At 39.1% G+C, this 6,016-nt stretch overlaps 1 pseudogene; it reads right to left on the bottom strand.

Annotated features, from left to right (window-relative positions):
• Positions 1-2,742: 2,742 nt before the first annotated feature.
• LOC100992603 (ubiquitin carboxyl-terminal hydrolase 7-like) lies at positions 2,743-5,122 on the bottom strand (annotated as a pseudogene).
• Positions 5,123-6,016: the final 894 nt, after the last annotated feature.

Here is a 6,016-nt window from a genome sequence, read left to right as displayed (position 1 = left end):
CTTCCAACCCAGTGGTTATTCTTAAATTTCCCTAATCCCTAAGAATGTGTGTAGGGTCTGTCCCATACCTAGAAAGAATTTCATACTTAGCACTATGCTAGGCAATAGAGACTGAGGAGCCAGCTGGAGATCCACCCAAGTGGAACAAATTAGTGAGAGAAAAATATGTAAGATGCTGGGTTATATACATTTCTTCTATACATAAGACTGTTGATTTTAGCTCTCACTCAAAATCTTTGAAATTATAATTACAAAATACTACCTATGTGGTCTGTTATTTCTTTACTTCCTGCATTTTCAAACTCCAAATGCATTTTGTAATCTCAAATCCTTCCTTAACCTTATCCTGTTGAGCCAATGATTTTGTTTTTTTCTTGGTTTTTGATCAATAAATGATTCTTCTTTTCCCTTTCTGCAGCCATTTGAGAATGTTATTGGAATATCTATGACATTTTAGAGAATATATTGTTTAGAAGTTTGTCTTCTAAAAGTTTGTAGTGAAAAGACTAAATTTAAATATATTCTGAAGATTTTGAGATGATTTTTTATATGCTAGCTTACAGTTATGAAGTAGTTACTGCATCATTAGTTATGGACTCTTAATGAAACGGGGTTTCCTAGATTTTCAGCATCTATGGGGTTATCCCTTAACAATATTGATCTAAAATTAGGCTGTGAAGGAATGGCTGGATTATTTGTCCTATGCTAAGGCACTTTGATATAACTAAATTGCTAATAATTATTCCCCCCAGCACTAATTACTCTGAAACTACCCCTACAAATAGATGACTCAAACCAATGTTAAGCTTAATTTATTTGAGAGCATTATTATATTACACACACATATATGTCTTCAGGTTCATTAACACAGATGACACAGCAATATTTCTGGGGCCTGAATTTTGACTATCTTTTTATCAGAATAGAGATATAAGCTGCAAAACCAGGATTTATTTCTTTGAAATAGTGAGTTAAATTTGGCTTCCAAGGTCTGTCAGCATCAGAATATAGCTTTGTGTACCTTTATCTCCTATTCTTTTGCAACTAAGAGGACTTAAACTCATTCTGCCAGAGGTATGCCTCACCCCTTGGGCACTACCCATTCCCAGTAGGGCCCTGCTGTGGTACCCTATCACTATGGTGACATTCAGACATCCCTCAAGGGGCCTGAGCAGGTGAGTCAAAGTAGGGAGCTCATTATCCCTACAGAGTCAGAAGAGAGAGTGAGGCATAGAAAAATAGTTGGCAATCATGGAAGATAGGTAAAAGAGAGTTATTAGGACCATTTGTGGGAATTCTTTGGAGAGTAGACAATTAAGTAAAATCAGAGAAGAATGGGGTTGGAAATAATTGGAGGTAAGGTCGACAAGTTTGGTATGAAGGAAGTGCTCTCTCTCTCTAGTGGAGAATGAAGTCTTGAAAGATTGGGTGGTCATTTCTAGAAATATGTTGGGAGTTACTTTTTTAACTTACATGTGAAAAATATCTCAGTGAGTTGTTAGACTCTTTCGGCCTTGCAGACCCTGGCAAGTCCTTTTAACGATGCTCCCTCACTGGTTCCCAGGACTTCCCAAGTCTTGAGAATCGATTTCTCATGGAGTTTGTTGTTCAAATCTTATTGGTAACATTTCAAAAAATTGCAATCATGGAAAGTGACTGATCCATTATCTTTCACTCATAACATAGCAATAATCATCCAAAGTAGATAATTATATCATTATTTGGAACATGATCTCTGAATAGAGCAGGTGCAGTTAGAAGGGGGCACAGATTAGTGTAACAGCAGAAGATCTGCTCAGGGATCAACATTAAAAAGAAAAAAATGCCTACTTCATAAATATTACCACCTGCAGATAATCAGAAAAATATAGCCAATTACATCCATTATGCTCTATTTCTCTTCTGGTACTCACATTATTTCTTCTGTAATGAAAAAAATTTGTTTTGGTTTATATAACCAGTCTAAACACAATGTATTATGTATTAGCATTAACGTGAAATTACATATACTTTTATTTTCATGCTAGCCTAAATAAAAGATTAATGAAATAACTATTAGGACATATTCTTTTTAAAGCCTCAATGGAAATACCCAAAAGCTATATTTTAACACAGGTAATACAATATTTTTCTCTCTAGAAATCTAAACATCAGAGAGGATTATATAAAACTATGAAATTGAAATCTTCTGTTACAATGGAAAATGGTGTGTATTAACTCTCAACTACCATGAGAGAAAGAGGGTTTTTCTGTATTTCTGCCACAAAGAAAAGCATTGACCAAGGTTCATAAAATGAGATCCAAGTGGTGTTAATTATTCTAAAAGCAACTGAATAAAACAATTTTTCTCTAGTTTTCATAGTTTAATGTCTAAGGAAGTTCTAAATGTGACTGTGAAAATTGGTTTATGTTTTCTGACCCTACTTTAAAAAAATAAACATTATTTTTAGAGTGGTTTTAGGTTCACAGAAAAATGGCTGCAAAGTATAGCGAGTTCCCATATAGCCCCTCTCCCTACACACGCACAACCTCCCCTACTATGAAACCAACATCAGAGTGATACATTTGTTACAACTAATGAACTTACATTGACACATCACTGCCACCCCAAATCCATAGTTTACATTAAGGTTAACTCTCGGTGTTGTACATTCTATGGGTTTTGACAAATGTATAATGACATATGCCCATCATTATAGTATCATAAAGAATAGCTTCACGGCCTTAACAATTCTCTGTTCTTTACCTTTTCATTTCTCCCTCCTGTCCAACCTGTGGCAACCTGATCTTTTTATTGTTATCATTTTCAGTGTCATCTTTCTGAAATACTATGATGTCACCATCCATTAGTTCATCAAGGGCTTTTTCAAGAGACACGTCTTAGTCCTGAATTCTCTCTGTTAAATTCAGTTTAACTTCCTCATAGAGGATAAGGCTAGTATCTTGAATAAATCCTGCTCTGTTACACATAACTGGGAGCAAGTCACGTATTTCACAGGATATTGGTGTGTAGATACGCCCACAGTAATTCAAGCTCCGCGTTTTGGGATCATACATCTTCAAAAAAAACATTACATCATGAGCTTTATCAAACTTGGGTAAGGTCACTCCACTAGCAGCCAGCTCGAGATCGACTGTTTCCAGGAATATTGTCCAAGAGTTTTCATTATCACTGACCTCAATCATTGCTTTATTGCCATCAGCTTCATTATCTAACATTGCTGGCCATTTTGTTCCATTACTCCTTGCTTGCATGGGCCACAATTGAATTTGATCTTGTGGAAATTCCATGATCTGAGAGAGGTTCTGAACAAACTCAGCAAGTGAGGAGTTCTTCAATACTTTGAACACAGTATATTTCACTTTTTCTTCATCGTACATGTCATTTCCCTGGTGGCCACAAAACTGGTCCTCTGAGGCTACCTGCACTTGCATATAGAGATGGACTTCCTGCCATTCTGTCCACCTTCTGAGCCTTGATCCTTTTCTCTTCTTAGAGTCGTTCCACCAACTGGAATATCATGGTTGGTGACTACCTGTAAAACTTCCACTCAGTTTTGATTCCCTGATATAGGCTAACACGTAAGCATTAGTGCAGTGTGGGACAGACAGGTTGTCATCATGACCCCCATAATTGTGCTCAATTACTTCCTTTTTAGTACACCTTGACACCACATCATCATCAAATTTACACCATTTGCCATCCCCTTTGGGGTTTAGATAAACCACATAATGTCTACCATGATTATCTCTACTATGAACCAGGACTGCATGAAGAATATAATTTGCAGGGTCCTTAGGATCTGTTTTTTTCAAAAATTCATCAAATGGTAACTGCTTTGGGAATTCACACCTATCATTGATCTTGATATTTTGGTTCGTCTGAGGGTCATACATAAATCTCATCAGTTGTAGATGTAACACTGGTGGTGATGTTAGAAATTTCACCTTTCTCTGCTTCCTGTGAGCCATGTTCCCCAGCTTCCTATTTATTGTCCCCACTGAGCTGTTCTTCTGCCATATAATCCACAAATGATTCAAATATATTTTTCTTTCCTTCGATACTTAGCTGGATATCATAATAATCTTCTCTTCTATCAGACCGATAGTCTACTTCTTTATGCTGGATATAGGACACCATTTTGCCTCAGAATCATCTGTGTATGGTGCCCTCTACACAGGTGCCTTTCACCTTCTTTTCCACGTTATCAAGCAACACTCCACAAAGCTGCTGAGCATCGTGTTGCATGAAGCTGTCTAAAATTTCCCACCCAAATGACTTTGTTAGCTTTTTTTTCCTACGGGTTTATCACTGCGCTGTAGTTCATAGAACACTCTTTGTAATGCTTAAGGGACGCTTTTAGGCGAATCACCCCCCTCGGTTTGCATCATGTACACAGCCTTTCGTAGCTGATTTGTGAAAAAGAATGTCTGTAGCAGGCTGTTTATGTAACAAGTCGCTCCCTGATTCTTCAAGCCAACATAGCCTGTCTGCTTCTTTGAATCCCACGCAACTTCATCGGGAGCATCCGCCTGTACAAAGACTTCAATGGTTAAACTTTGTCATCTTCTATAAATCCTTTCTCAGGATCAGTCACTTCACTCCAGGCCATAAAATTGGAAAATCCCCAATCGTTTTCTTTATGGAAGAACAAATGACTAATATGACGACTGAACGATTTTTCATCATCTCCATAATTTATTATCTTCAGCATCGCTTGTGCATGACAAGTCCATGACGTGGAGTCAGATTCAGCATTGCTCTGGAGAAAGAATCCTACACTTTTTTGGTGTGGTCTCTCTAGATAAAAGCGTGGCACACCATAATCTTCCATGGCAGATTTCGCACAAAACACGGAGGACTAAGGACCGACTCACTCAGTCTGCTGAAGAGCTCCACAGTGAACTGAAAGGTCGCCTCGGAGCGCTAACTGGTTTCGTCCTCCATGCCCTTCTCCTTGTTGTTGTGTCCCTCACTCAGGGCCACGTTCCCATTGATCACAGGGTTCTGAGTAATTCTTCATGGGTCATCTGTATCTCCAGCTTCCATCTCCACGTCCTCGGGCTCGCTCAGCTGCTGCTTGCCCACTTTCTGCTGCTGCTGCTGCTGCTGCTGGTTCATGTTGGCTGCCGCCGGCCGGGGGCCGGGGCTGCGGGCGGGTGGGCGGGAGGCGGCCGCGGCGGCGGGGCGGCCTCCTCCTCCTCCTCCCGCGCGTCATCGGCAGCAATTTTATTGATCTTTTCAAAGAACCAACTTTCGGTTTTGTTGGTTTTCTCTGTTGATTTTCTGTTTTCAATTTCATTGATTTTGACTCTAATTCTTACTAGTTTTTCTCTTCTGCTTACTTTGGATTTTATTTACTCTTCTTTTGCTAGTTTTCCAAGGTAGAAACTTAGATTATTCATTTTGAATCTTTCATCTTTTCTAATATCTACCTTTAATGCTATAAATTTCCCTCTACACACGACTTCCACCACATTCCACAAATTTTGATAAGTTGTGCTTTTGTTTTCATTTAATTTAATATATTTTTAAATTTCTCTTGAGATTTCTTCTTGACCCATGTGTTATGTGGAAGTATGTGATTTAATCTTCATGTATTTTCAGATTTCTCAGTTATCTTTCGGTTATTAAGTCTGAGAGCAGACATTGTATGATTTCCATTTTTTTTTTTTTTTTCTGAGACGGAGTGTCGCTCTGTTGCCCAGGCTGGAGTGCAGTAGTGGCTCTATCTGGGCTCACTGCAAGTTCCGCCCCCTGGGTTCACGCCTTTCTCCTGCCTCAGCCTCCCGAGTAGCTGGGACTACAGGTGCCCTCCACCACACCCAGCTAAATTTTTTTGTATCTTTAGTAGAGACAGGGTTTCACCATGTTAGCCAGGATGGTCTCGATCTCCTGACCTCGTGATCCACCCGTCTTGGCCTCCCTAAGTGCTGGGATTACAGGCGTGAGCCACCAGGCCTGGCCCATTTTTTTTTTAAGTCGTATTTATGTCACAGAATGTGGTCTATCTTG

The sequence above is a fragment of the Pan paniscus genome, chromosome 4, assembly GCF_029289425.2.
Source record: "Pan paniscus chromosome 4, NHGRI_mPanPan1-v2.0_pri, whole genome shotgun sequence".
Lineage (NCBI taxonomy): Eukaryota > Metazoa > Chordata > Mammalia > Primates > Hominidae > Pan > Pan paniscus.
This window is presented reverse-complemented; position numbering and strand designations above follow the sequence as displayed.